This window comes from Coenobita brevimanus, chromosome 99 (assembly GCF_032717465.1).
Source record: "Coenobita brevimanus isolate Jiangsu-jjx chromosome 99, ASM3271746v2, whole genome shotgun sequence".
Taxonomy (NCBI): domain Eukaryota; kingdom Metazoa; phylum Arthropoda; class Malacostraca; order Decapoda; family Coenobitidae; genus Coenobita; species Coenobita brevimanus.
The window spans coordinates 6,755,823-6,770,590 of record NC_137052.1 but is presented as its reverse complement, the minus strand read 5'-3'; the positions used below and the strand labels follow the sequence as shown (position 1 = coordinate 6,770,590).

At 41.0% G+C, this 14,768-nt stretch overlaps 1 protein-coding gene across 1 annotated transcript in view; it reads left to right on the top strand.

The window, feature by feature from the left end:
- LOC145414373 (tetratricopeptide repeat protein 33-like) overlaps positions 1 to 14,768 on the top strand; it is a 176,207-nt gene that overhangs the window by 101,216 nt on the left and 60,223 nt on the right. The gene's annotated exons all lie outside the window — the stretch shown is intronic.

Sequence of the window (14,768 nt, the reverse complement as noted above, 5' to 3'; positions counted from 1 at the left end):
TGTCATATGCCTAACCCTATCAATGAATATTCTACCATATATTTTACCAGTCACACAAAGAAGGCAGGTACCCTTATGGTTACCACATACTTCTCTCTCCCCTTTCCTTTGTATAAAGGAACAATTATACCTGATTTCCAGTCCTCTGGAACCCTTCCCTCTTCCCAAGCCAATCTACACAACTTCCATATCCACTCCACAACAATCTTACCCCCATACCTCAGCATTTCACTACACACTTCATCAATTCCTGGGGCCTTTCCCATCTTGACCTTCTTCAGTGCTTCCACTACTTCCGCCCTACTGATCTCTTCCCCCCTCCTCTCATCTCTTCTTCTCCCAGCCATTCCCCAACCACTTATACTCACATTGCTCTCTCTTTACATTCAACAAATCCTCAAAGTGCTCCTTCCATCTCCTCAATTTCTCTCTCTTCTCCACCAACAATCTGTTATTCCTATCTTTCACTCCCCTAAAATCCCCTTTCACACTGCCTTACTTTCTTTACCTCCTTCCAAAACAATTTCTTACTCTCCCTCCATTTCACACTCAGATTCCTCCCAAACTCTTCATCCACTTTCTTCTTACTCTCCTTCACCAGTCTCTTCACCTCCCTTCTCCTGCTCACTTATACCTCTCTCTTCTCTCTCTCATCTTCTCCCCTACCTCTACTCACTAACCATTCACTATATGCCTTCTTCTTTTGTTCCACAGCTCGTTTCACCTCATCATTCCACCATGCTGTCCCTTGCATACCCTTGCATCTCCTCCTCACTCCACAAACCACCCCACACGCTGTGCCTATCTCTTCCGTGAATATCTTACATATGTCTCCCACCCCTTCCATCTGCTCTAGCTCATACCTTCTCAATCTTTCTTCCACTATACTCTTATACTCTGCCATTTTCTTGCTATCTTGCAAATTCTCCACTCTTCTCACAGGAGCTGTTTCCTCCTGTTTCCCCCTTCGTCTCCTTAACCATTTTTTTTACAGCTTTATCTTGGCCATCACTAAGTGATGGTCCGAGACTCCATTCCCCCACCCTCTCCACACTCTTGCATCCAACACTTGTCTTCTAATTCTCTCATCCACACACACGTAATCTATCATTGCCTTTCGTTCAACAAGTTCACCATCCATCCTCCTCATTACTCTCCATGTATACCGGTGGATCATCTTATGCTGAAAGTAGGTGTTGGCTATTGCCAACCCCTTGCCAGCAAAGATGTCCACCAAAGCACTACCATTCCCATATACTTCAGCTGGCACACCCCACTGACCAACCACTCCTTTCACTCGTACATTCCCAACTTTGCCAGTCACGTCTCCAATCAAAAGCACTCTCTCGCTCCTCTCAGATTTGTCCATACATGCTCCTACTCCCGCCCAAAACTCATCTTTCACTCTTGCCACTCGGTCTTCTGGTGAAGCATACACACATACAGTCGCCCACTCTTGTATACTTACTTTCATCCTCACCCATACAATCCTTGCACCCACTGTTCCATACTCTCTTATATTCTCCTTCCACTTCTTGCTTATCATCAGACATACTCCTTCTCTTGCCCTTTCATTCTCATTGACTCCTGCACATATACCTAAACCATATTCCCATTCTCTCACTCTTTCACCTTTTCATTTAGCTTCAGTCAATCCACATATATCCTCTTTTGGATCCTCAAGCACCTGAACAATCTCTCTTTCTTTCACTTCATCATTCACTCCTCTCACATTCCATGTCCCCACCCTCAGAATGTCCTTTGTCTGTTCCTTAGTCATCAACGTATGGTCCATCCTGGTCCGAGGCACTTTATTCGTATGTTTAGTTAGTTCTCTTTATGGGGTGGGGCACTAACCCACCACCAACCCTTTTTGTCACCTCGTACGACAAGCAGGGATACTGGGGGAGTATTCTTGAAACCCCCCAACCCCCAGGGGGTAAAAACTTAAAAGCAACAATATTATTTTGAAAGAAAATCCACGTAAAAAACAAATACAGTATATTTGGGGAGAAGTAAACAACATTTGAGCCCTAGTCGGGCCAAAGCATTGTTTATGTCTCCCCAAATACATATACCGTTTTCGTTTTTTACGTGGATTTTCTTTCAATTCTGCTTCATTCACGGCATTGTGAAAGTTCCTCAACATTATTAATGCATTAGAAGGTCATAAAAACAAAGCAGTAAAAGCAAGATCTTCATTACAGTAAGTAGGTCACAAACAATAACAACACATAGCCTCACTTCATCTATGCATCACTCGTCATCTGCTGCTGTCTCTTCTCATCCTGTTCCCCCACCTCCTGCCGCTCCCCACCCTAAATTTGTTGTCCCTCCTTGCTCTGCTGTCCTTCCTCTTCCTCTTCCTCTGACTACCATGCTGCTGGTGATGAAGATAACTCCCTTAAGTTTTCTGTCTTCTTCATAAAGAACTCTATCTCAGTCTGAGTGGTTTTCTTCTTTCTGTTCTGGAGCATCAAGTTGTAACAATTTAGGTGTGCCATCACTTTCCTGGCCAAATTTTGTCCGAAAATGAGCCAAATTGCTCAGAATGGGGCCAAGCATGATTTTCGAATATTATAGTTCGAATAAAACTAGTTTAAGCAACAGGCAAATAAAACATTGTATTTATGCATAAACTGCCACACACAGTCTATCAGCTCGGGACTCTCCAAGGCGTGTGCGGCTAATTTGAAACCATCATATACGTGTAAAGTCGCGTTAAATCGAGAAACCCTTGTTAGTTTAACATATCTCCTTAAATATTTCCTTGTGTTAAAACGAAAATACGTTTTTTTAAACTCGCGTTGAGAAGTTACTGTCTCTCTCCATCTGTTTGTCTGTCTGTCTGTCTGTCTGTCTGTCTGTCTGTCTCTCTCTCTCTCTCTCTCTCTCTCTCTCTCTCTCTCTCTCTCTCTCCCCCTATCCATCTATCTATCTATCTATCTATATATCTTTATATAACCAAATTATGGCACCTGGTGGTTTAGTGGGTAATTACAGCTCTCCAGTCGGATTGAGCCGGTGAAGGTTTATATCCAAGGGATGGTTGGGGTTATTGCTCATGTAATGCCAAGCAGGGATGAGTGAGGCTGGTCACTCTCATCATAAATGTCAGGACCAAATTGCCTAGCCCCAGGCTTCTACACTCCTCATGGGACAACTTAGAATTGGATGATGGATATATATATATATATATATATATATATATATATATATATATATACTGGAAGCAATTAAGAAAGATAAAATGGGGAAAGACCTAGGAATTGATTGTGTGGTGAAATTCTGAACCATGGGGGACAGATAATAGTAGAATGGATGTGGAAGATCTACAGATTGGCTTGGGAGGAAGGTAGAGTCCTGGTGGATTGGAAGTCAGGTATAATTATTCCCCTGTATAAAGGAAAAAGGGAAAAAGAAGTGTGTGGTAATCACAGGGGTATTTGTCTTCATAGTATAATAGGAAAAATATATGGTAAGATACTTATTGACGGAGTTAGGGAAATAACAGAGGAATTAGTTGGAGAAGAACAGCGAGGTTTTAGGAAGGGAAGAGGTTGTGTAGATCAGGTATTCATTCTTAGATCTTTAGTGGAAAAGTGTCTAGAGAAGGGAAAGAAGTTGCATGTTGCCTTCATGGATTTGGAGAAAACATATGACATGGTGGATAGACAAGGATTGTGGGAAGTATTAAGAATATATGGAGTAGATGGGAATTTGTTGAAGGCCGTGAAGGGTATGTATGAGGGTGCTAAGGCTGCAGTGCACGTGGTTAATGAACTGAGTGAATTTTTCTGTTTGAAGGTTGGATTAAAGCAAGGATGTGTCATGCCTCCTTGGTTGTTCAATCTATGTATGGATGGGGTTATAAATGAGATATAATGTAGGGCAGTGGATGTTGGAGCAGTCCTAGTGAGAGAGGCCAGTTTTTGGAAACACTTTGTACTCTTGTTTGCAGATGATACTATGTTGTTAAGCGAAGACAGAGCAGAGCTGCATGGCTTGGTGGATGAGTTTGGGAGAGTGTGTAAGAAACGGAACCTAAAGGTGAATGTAGGGAAGAGTAAAGTTATGGTCTTTGAGAGAAGTGAAGTCAGTGAATGTACAGCAAGGTTGGATGAGGAGGAAATGGAAAAATGTGAGTGCATTAAAGTACTCGGGTACTGTGATGAGGAAGGATGTAAGTTCAGAGGGTGAAGTGCCTGAAAGGGTACAACAAGGAAGAAAGGTTGCTGGTTCCTTGAAAGCAGTGATAAGAAACAGGGAAGTGAGCATGGAAGTGAAAAAGTTAGTACATGATAGTATTGTAATACCAACTCTAACCTATGGAAGTGAAGCTTGGATGTTGTTGGAGGGACAGAAGTCAAGAGTGAGGACAGTGGAAATGAGTTATTTGAGATGAGCATGTGGAGTCACATGGAGAGACAGACTGACAAATGAGGAAGTGAAGGAGTGTTGTGGTGTTGATGTTGATGTGATGGGAAGCGTTAGGAGAAACACACTGAGGCAGTTTGGCCATATGGAGAGGATGGTGAGTGAGAGACTGATGAGGAGAGTGTATGTGAGTGAGGTGGAGGGGGGGAAAGGGAGGGGGAGACCATGGTTGAGATGAAGAGATGGAATGGAGAAGTATATGAAAAAGGGGAGTGTGAGCTGGGAGCAGGGCAATGAAATGGCGGGAGATAGGGCAACATGGAGGCAATTTGTTTGTGGCCACCCTTTACGGGATTAAGGCATCTAGCGATATATACATATATATATATATATATATATATATATATATATATATATGTACATATATATATACTGTATATATATATATATATATATATATATATATACAATGAATGGATGAGAGATAGGGGTGTGGAAGAAGTTGAGAGGCAGAAGAGAGAGTTATATGTAGAAAGAAAGAGAGAGGTGAAAAGATTAGTAAGAGAGAGTAAGAAGAGAGTGGATGAGGAATTTGGAAGGAATTTGAGTGTAAAGTGGAGGGACTGTAAGAAAATGTTCTGGAAAGAGATGAAAAGAGTAAGACAGGGTGGAAGTGAAGTTAGCAGGGGAGTGAAAGAAAAAAATGGTAGATTACTTGGAAGTGAAGTTAGCAGGGGAGTGAAAGAAAAAAATGGTAGATTACTAGTGGAGAAGGGAGAAAAAGTGAGCAGATGGAGAGAACACTTTAACCCACGCCATCCGGGCGACATGAATTAACGTCCGCACATGATGTGCACTCATGTCCTGGCGACGTGAATTAACGCGGCAACATTGCAAGGTCCCTAATTTGCACAATTTTCAATTTTTGCGAGTGATTTCGCGAGTGATTTTTGGCATGTATACACGGACACCTTCCTCTATTCCTCTACAAGATGCCAAGCAGGGACAATGCCTTACACCGCACAACCTCTCCCCCCCCCTCCCTGCACGCCATTGTCTCGGCAATTCACCTGTTACCAGTGACCTGGCCAATAAAGACATTCAGGGCCAGAGTGATTCCCCAATCGATGACAATGTGGAGGACAAGGTTTACATAGCATTAGAGGAAGAAACAGTCAGAAATAATGATCAGGTAATGTGGGAAAAAAAAGGTCATGAATGGTGATGAGTTAGTGAGTGAAACAATGCTTATAATGCCTATATTACTGTTTGAAAACCAATATACTCGTACTACATATAAATTCATACAAAGTAAATAAATAAATACTGTTTATGAGTGGATAAAATAGTTACCCTCCCATAGAACTCGTTTTCTTTGGTGCCAGCATGTTAGAAAACCCAGTCAGGTAAGGAAGTACTTGTACCTAAATCGAGTATTTTAAACCTCAGGTGAGCGATTTCTCTATGAATTTTTGATGTTTCTCACCAAAAGCGGATGTTTGAGCCAAAAAAAAAAGGTCCGAAAATGTCGGGACTGGGGTGTGCCACTGCCCAGAAAACGGGATGGGGCGGGTTAAGGAATTATTGAACATAGAGGATGGAAGTAATGCGAATATAAGTGGCTGGGGAATGGCTGGGAGAAGGAGGGAGGTGAGAAGACAGGAAGAAATCAGTAGGATAGAAGTTGTGGAAGCAATGAAGAAAGTTAAATCGGGGAAAGCCCCAGGAATTGATGGAGTGTGAGGTGAAATGCTGAAGCATGGGGGAGAGATAGTAGTAGAATGGATGTGGAAGATGTGCAGATTGGCCTGGGAGGAAGGTAGAGTCCCGGAGGATTGGAAGTCAGGTATAATTATTCCCTTGTACAAAGGAAAAGGGGAAAAAGAAGAGTGTGGTAATCATAGGGGCATTTGTCTTCTTAGTATAATAAGAAAAGTGTATGGTAGGATACTTATTGACAGAGTTAGAGAAAGAACAGAGAAATTGGTTGGAGAAGTACAGGGAGGCTTTAGGAAGGGAAGAGGTTGTGTAGATCAGATATTCATTCTTAGATCTTTAGTGGAAAAGTTTCTAGAGAAGGGAAAGAAGTTGTATGCGGCTTTCATGGATTTGGAGAAAGCATATGACAGGGCGGATAGACAAGGATTGTGGAAAGTGTTAAGAATATATGGAGTAGATGGGAAGTTGTTGAATGCTGTGAAGAGTATGTACGATGGTGCGAAGGCTGCAGTGCGTGTGGATGGTGAACTAAGTGAATTTTTCTCTTTGAAAGTTGGGTTGAAACAGGGATGTGTCATGTCTTCATGGTTGTTCAGTCTGTACATGGATTGGGTAATAAAAGAGGTACAAGGTAGGGTAGTGGATGTTGGAGTGGCCCTGATGAGAGAGGATAGTGTTTGGAAACTCCCTGTACTGTTGTTTGCAGATGATACTGTGTTGTTGAGTTAAGATGAAGGGGAGCTGCAAGGCTTGGTGGATGAGTTTGGGAGAGTGTGTAAGAAACAGAATCTAAAGGTGAATGTAGGGAAGAGTAAAGTGATGGTCTTTGAGAGAGGTGAAGTCAGTGAATGTACAGCGAGGTTGGATGATGAGAAATTGGAAAATGTGAGTACGTTTAAGTACTTGGGTAGTGTGATGAGTAAGGATGGAGGTTTGGAGGGTGAAGTGCTTGAAACGGTACAGCAGGGAAGAAAGGTTGCTGGTTCTTTGAAAGCAGTGATAAGAAACAGAGAAGTGAGCATGGAAGTGAAAAAGTTACTACATGACAGTATTGTGATACCAACTCTAACGTATGGAAGTGAAGCTTGGACATTGTTGGAAGGACACCAGTCAAGAGTGAGAGCAGTGGAAATGAGTTATTTAAGAGGAGCCTGTGGAATCACATGGAGAGACAGGCTGACGAATGAGGATATAAAGAAGCTTTGTGGTGTGGATGTGGATGTGATAGGAAGCATTATGAGGAACACACTGAGGTGGTTTGGCCATGTGGAGAGGATGGAGGGTGAAAGACTGACGAAGAGAGTGTATGTGAGTGAGGTGGAGGGGGGAAGAGGGAGGGGGAGGCCGAGGATGAGATGGAGGGATGGGGTGGAGAGGTATATGAGAGAGGGGGGTGTGAGTTGGGAGCAGGGCAGTGAAATGGTGGGGGACAGGGCGACTTGGAGGCGATTTGTTTGTGACCACCCCAAACAGGATTGAGGTGTCTGGCAATAGATAGATATATATATATATATATATATATGTGTGTGTGTAGACAGACATAGACATACACAGTAATCCCTTTAAGACCCGGACTCCCTAGTCCTGGACACTCCAAATCCCGGACATTTTTCACTCGGGTCTTTGGACGGCAAAAATGGCCAAAAAATGTAAAAAAGGAAAAAAAAAGAAAAAAGAAAAAAAGCCAATATGTGTTCATCCCTACTGTTAATTTGCCATGCGGTGACGAACAGCTGTGTTTTGGCGCGTAGTTATTCTGACGACCGTTACAGCACCCTTGCATTCCTTCCCAGTTCCCACCTACCCACCATCGTGACTGCACGCTCATTGCCCTGGCTACACCACATGCTCATTTTTGTGAATGAACACTTAATAAACTGCAATATCTCGCCACTAGACCACATGGGAATTTACAGTGTTGCGCAGTGTTAAGAAATTAGATTTCAGAGTGCAAAAGATTAAGTGCAGAGTGCAATACTGGCATGGTGCAACTGGCATGGCACCAGACATGTCTGCAAGTCACTTTCTTCAAGTCTCAAGTCTTCCTTGCCAAGTCTCGAGTCAAGTCTCGAGTGTTTATCGTCAAGTCGCAACTCTTCTCAAGTCTTTAGTGGCAAGTCACAAGTCAAGTCGGAAGTTATTTTTGTCGAGTCGCAAGTAAAGTCTTGAGTCCTGTTCATAACAAGCTGTGTTGGTTTAAGAACTAGATATGATAACGCTATCAATGTCCCATGAGTTTTTTCAACAATTTCTAGAGCTACTAAAGTAATTATTTCCCTCACAAGGTTAAATAATATCATCTGGACGTATCCCGAACAAGATATATATTTTACTTCTAACCACCTAGCAGTTAAAAATGGTAAAACTTTAGGAAAGACCACCACCTTCCTCATCTTGCAGTAGCTGCATCTGTCTCAACCTTAGTTTTTTGTTATACCTGTTTTCAACCCATGCTCACAGTAATGCACAGTAATGTATATATGATCCATGAAGTATTCAATATTTTTCACGTAATGCCATGGTGAAACTGAAAGCCATCACACAGCAGCCTACAGAAATGGAAAACTATCTCTACTTAATAACAGTAATTTAACATACTGTGTAATTTGGTAAATAATACCTTAAATGGTCTTACTTATCAGAGCTTACTAATAAATTTTCTTCAGTAAATAAACAAGGAGAAACTGAATTCCAGTGATTAATAAACAAACAAAAAATCTTCAGAAAAAGAACAAAGTTAACCTGCAAGTTATTATTCTGTTCAGGTCTACATGTCAGTTTTGCTGTTGTTGCACTTCAAAAATATGAGATTACTCAAGATCTTATCACTTAGCCTTGCACAATGTGGTCTCATTAGAATACCACCATGACTGAACATACGTTCAATGGGTGCACTAGGTGCAAGAATACAAAGGACCCTAACAGCTACTTGGTATAATTGAGGCAGCTGCACCTGATGAAGCCACCAGAAATTAAGAGCACCATTAGCATCACAGACTTGGCTCTTGGTACGTAGTTCTAGGTATCGAGCAAATTGACCCCATACACTGAACGACGGTAACTTGCAAAGAGACGAGGGGTCTTCTTAAGTGGCTCTTCTTTTTCAGTGTCCTCTTGCAAAAGCACTGGGTCTGACTCTGGAAGCATTCCTACTTCGGCCTCATCCATACTGTAAAATTAATGGATTAAATTATTTCACAACAATGTCTTATACACAGGCAGTTGTGACATATTTAAGAGTAAAGATTTTCAAAATGAACATCATATAACACCCAAAGGGATGGTAGGCCTAATGCTATGGTGGGCATTATATACCGTGATCAGACCGATTTAAGTAACAAGCAGCAGAAAGACACAAATAATATGATTGTGTACTATTATGTAGCCATTCACATGAAATATATATGGTACTGTGGGCATGAAGTGTATTTACAGAAACTGTTCAGTATAGCAACAGCAAATCACAGAACAAAATTACTTGGGCATTACTAAAGATAGTTTATGAACTTTATGCTAAGTATAAATGTAAATAACAATAAAAGTTTAAATTTTTAAAAATAACCACATAAAATTTAAGTACAGTTATCTTTAACACACTGCATGACTTCGAGTTTCTCATCCTCTTGCACAAATACATCATGTTCTAGCCAAAGGAAGGCAAAAGATGGGTCTAAGAGTGCAGCTACCATGTAAACAGGTTCTGCAAATGGAAAGCTGCCATCCATCAGTGCACTCCTATCCATACTGACATTGACAAATATACCTCTGAACCTCTTCCACAGAGACTGCTTTAGCGTTTTTACCATGTTACGTAAATCTTGAACTTGCGTAAGAACTTTTTGCAGGTGGTGGTGGAGGGAAAGAACACTTGGCAGCACAGCGCTTATAGTTACGACATGCTCTCCCTGTGTAAGATTGGTTGCTTCATGAAAATGTTCTAAAACCTCAACCAACTCTTTTTGTTGCTTCCATTCCCGTGGAGAAAGCACCAAGTCCCTGTGTCCTTGGCTTTCACACAAGTTACTCAGTGACAGATGCTCTAAGCCAGTCACAGATTTTACTGTTCTTAGGGTAGAATTCCGGCAAGTGATTACTGCTGTAGGGATACTTCTGTTTGACCCAAATTTTTGTTCAAAACCATCTTTGAAGGAAATGCTGATGTGAAGAAGTTTACACAACCTATTAACTTTTCCCAGTGCTACACTTACAGCTCTAGCTTCTTTTAACCCATCACCAACCACGAGTTGCAATGTATGGACAAAACACCGCAAACATCTCTTTTTACAATTACACTCTAGTAAATTATGAACTTCTTCCATGTCATTCACATCCAAGTCTTCCCATAAATCAGCATCATCGAGATGGTTTGGAGATACATCTTCACTTGTGTGAGTGTCTGAAGATGGGAAACAGATGGTAAAGGCCCGTTTTATGTTAGCAGCATTGTCACTGATTATGTAGTCAAGTTTATTCTTTATAATAAAATCGTCACATACCGCTTCAAATTTCTCTCCAATTCTTTCCTCTGTATGAGATCCAGTGATACGATCACAACTTAACAAACGTGACTTCAACCCCAGAGACTTGTCAGTGATATTCATAAAATGAGCCGTTACGCCAAGGTAACCCCTCATTTTTGTTACAGTCCATATATCTACTGTAGATGAAACTCCGTCAACTTTGGCAAGGATATTTTTAAAAATCCCATGCTTTTCTGAAACCATGTTAGTTATCATGTTTGTAACCTGACATCTACTAACTGGGGAATATTTACTGTTCATTACAGAAAGAAAGTGACAAAAGTTCGAATTATCAGTGATCGAAAGAGGAAGGCAGCAAGCAATGATTAGATCTGTGACAATGGCTTCAGTTATTGCTCGCTGGCGGGGATATCCTGCACTGTATGTCTCAGCATCACTCTGCAGAAGTGATGTGATTGGCATTTGTGTAGGATATGAAGCCATTTTTTCCTTCAATTTGATTTATTCAGCATACCTGCAAGCAAAAATGTCTTTATGAGAATTTTGGCCCTTTCCTGTTCTCCATCCCCGGTTCTCTTCAGTGTTCCTGTTGGGAATAGATTTGGATTTTGCACTAAACATGAACATGTACTATCTTCCCAAGTATGCAGTATACAGAACACCTAGCACTCAACAAAATGCTGGATATCATATTGGGCAGTGAATTACGCATACATAGACACACAATACTGATATCCAATTCAGCCCATGTGTCCCTTAGTACACTCTGTAGATTCAAAACCACTTACAACTAAAAAATAAAAAAAATCACAGCTCATTCTACCACTTTTCATTTATTCAGTTTTTCTTCCAGGACTGTACAAATAAATAAATAAATAAATAAAAATAACAGAACAAAGCAATAAGTCTTATCAGTAACACACAGTGAGATGATTTTATTACATCAGCCGCTCTACACAACATATCCAATATTCTCCCAGTAAACCACTGCCTACAGTTTTTATGGGGCAGACAGTCTTTATCCATTGCCTACTACATTGGACAGAGTTCCTACATTACCTAATACCTACCTACTTACGACCTCAATTATGACCTTTAAAAGAATCCAAACATGCCTTTCCTCCTCCTATATTCACCAATTAGCCTCCTCTTCTTTTACCGCAGAGACACCTCCCCCTATTTCCTGTTTTCTGTATTCTTTCTTCACTTCTTACATCTTATCATCCTCACCTCTTCTCCATGAGTAAGAAAAGTGTCAGCTCTCATTTCTCACTTCTTTCATGACGAATAATCAATAAAGAGGGGAGCAAACCACCATGACTCTGATCGTGCATTTAACCCTTTTTTAATTCAAGAGACGTAATGAAGGCTTTTCATGTTTTAAACAAAACTGACCCTCGTTACCACTGCAAATGATTTGCAACAAAAATACCATAGATTAAAATGGACATTATTTATGAGATGACCGCCAGCTGCCAACTCAATCACTCAGTGCACCCAGTAATTTCTAAATTAAATTTGGTTACGTTAGGTTCAGTAAACAAGGACTGGCGCCTGGCAGTCACATCGTAAACTTTGTACGCCAAGAGATCTTACCGAGAAGTTCATGAACTGCATATAGTTACTGGGTACTAGTTAATAATCCTATACGGTACCTAAAATACTGACTCCCTTGGTAAAAGCATCTCTGTTATACTCCAGATTTTTGCCTATTTCCAAAAAAAAAAAAAAAAAAAAAAAAAAAAAAAAAAACTCTGAGGGTGTGTTTTGAGATGTCACACGAAGTTTGAAGTAGTAGTGCTTTTTTTTGTAATTTTCTTTTTACATGTTGCACAAGTGGCACTCCTTTTGTCCAGTGAGGTTTCGACATTCATATATGCAAACAGAATGATGTTAGATGTTGCCGCAGCCATAATGTCAACAAATATAACAGATCAAATCAGAACGACAGACATAAGGGAGAATGAACGCACCATCAGGTTGTTATGTATCACGAGTGACTGATTGCTAGCAGAAGTTGCAGTGTGTGGTGGCTGCATCCTATGTTTTCAGATGATCGTATTTTCATTCGATTATATTACTCTTGTGTTGCTGCCAGATGGCATACCCTCAGGTGATGAAAATATATGGTATTAAATCATTCTCCTAGGAAGCATGTTTTTCTCCTAGGTCAGGAAGTATGTATGTCACACGTATATTTTCAGGTTAATCATGATCGTATGGCTGGCAATCTGGCAGTGCGCCTGTAAGTGGACCTGTCTCAATCCTGTCCATACGGAACAATTTGTCGGGGAAATCAGGCAGTTTATTTATCCAAGTCCTATACTAAATACATTAAAAGATTTTACCAGCAAGACTTGAATCATTTTAAACCAATGTACAGTGTTTTGCAGTGTTAAGAAATTAGAATTTAGAGTGCAAAGGATTAACTGTGGAGTGCAAACTGGCGGTTGAAACTGACGTGGTGCAATTAAGAGAATGTGCAGTGTTAAACAATTATAACTCACAGTGCAAAGAATTAAGTGTAGCACAACACTGGATTACTGTATATGCTTCAAGAGCATTTTCACCACTGCCAAAGCCTGAGAGAAGGCAGCCACAGACATGCTGTAAGTACCCTGGCTGAGGTACAGTCACTTCTAATTCCTCTTTCTTTGGTTCCTTTTCATTTATTTCATGCTTTATGTCCATTATTGGTGTGAATAGGGTCTTAAATAGTTTTAAATAGGTGCTATGCATGTCCCGTAGGGAGTTATTTAGGTAGCTTTCAAAGTTAGGCTGGGTTAGGGCCCTTAAGTACAAGTCCAGAGAGGACCACTTTCTGAACATGCCTTTGGCTCTGTTATGTCGGATACTAGAGGGATTACTGTAATATATGAGGTTGGGATGGAATCATGTGATAGTGTTTTATATTGCATATGGTTTGGTGTGAAACATACGTATAAAGTAGTGCAGCAAGTGTTCACTGAGAAATATTGCATGCATTGACTGACTTATCTCAAACCTAGCGCAAGTACCAGAGACAACAAATATGCCACACATTCACAGACTTAAGTGAAAAGGTATTGTACCAATCTCAGACAGTGCTTTTTTTTTTTTTTTTTTTTTTTTTTTTTTTTTTTAATATGTGAGGAAGAAGGAACCAAAGGCCATGAGCCCGCACTAACAGTTCCCTCCAAGAGAAAAACAAAATGCAATAGAGAGCCAAATTCAAGATCCGATCATTTCGAGATGCCTGGACACACTGCTTTTGAAAGAATGGAGATCATAGGCAGCAGGAAATACAGACAGAGGGAGACAGTTCCAGAGTTGACCTGTTGCATAAATGAAAGACTGGGAGTAACGGTTAACTCTTGCATTAGAGAGTTGGACAGAAAAGGGATGAGAGTTTGCTGCCAGACGGGTGCTACGTGCCCGTCGTAGAGGTGGAGGAATGCAAGCAGACAGTTCAGAGGAGCAGTGACCATTAAAGTAGCGACAGAAAAGAGTTAAAGATGCAACAGTGCGGCGAAGAGACAGAGGTTGAAGGGAGTCAGGAAGAGGAGAAGAGTTAATGAGACGAAAAGCCTTTGACTCCACCCTATTGAGAAGAGCTGTATGTGGGGAGCCTCCCCACACATGAGAGTTGTACTCCACACAGGGGCGGATAAAACCCCTGTATAGAGTCAACAATTGTGCAGGGGTAAAGAAAGAGCGGAGTCGGCTTAGCACACCCAATCTCTTGGAAGCAGATTTTACAAGAGATGTAATATGATCTTTCGAAGATAAGTCCCGAGTAAATGAAACCCCAAGCATGTTCAAGGATGATGCAGGATTAAGCTGAATATTATTAAACAATAGTGGGTATACCTGTGGAAGATTTTGTCGGGTTGATAGGTGTAAGAACTGAGTCTTAGATGCATTAAAAACAACCATATTATTTTTACCCCAGTCAGAGATACGAGCCAAGTCAGACATTAGGTGTGCCATAGCCTCATCCCTTGTTTGTTGAAGTAACTGTTGAGATGGGCGTGGCGGGAACCGAATGGAAAGGTGAAGGGTGGAGTCATCAGCGTATGAGTGGATATGGTTAGATGTACAGCTTAGAAGATCATTGATAAATAAAAGGAAGAGAGTTGGTGATAGGACAGAGCCCTGAGGAACACCACTGTTGATAGATCTAGGAGAAGAACGATGGCCATCTACAACAGT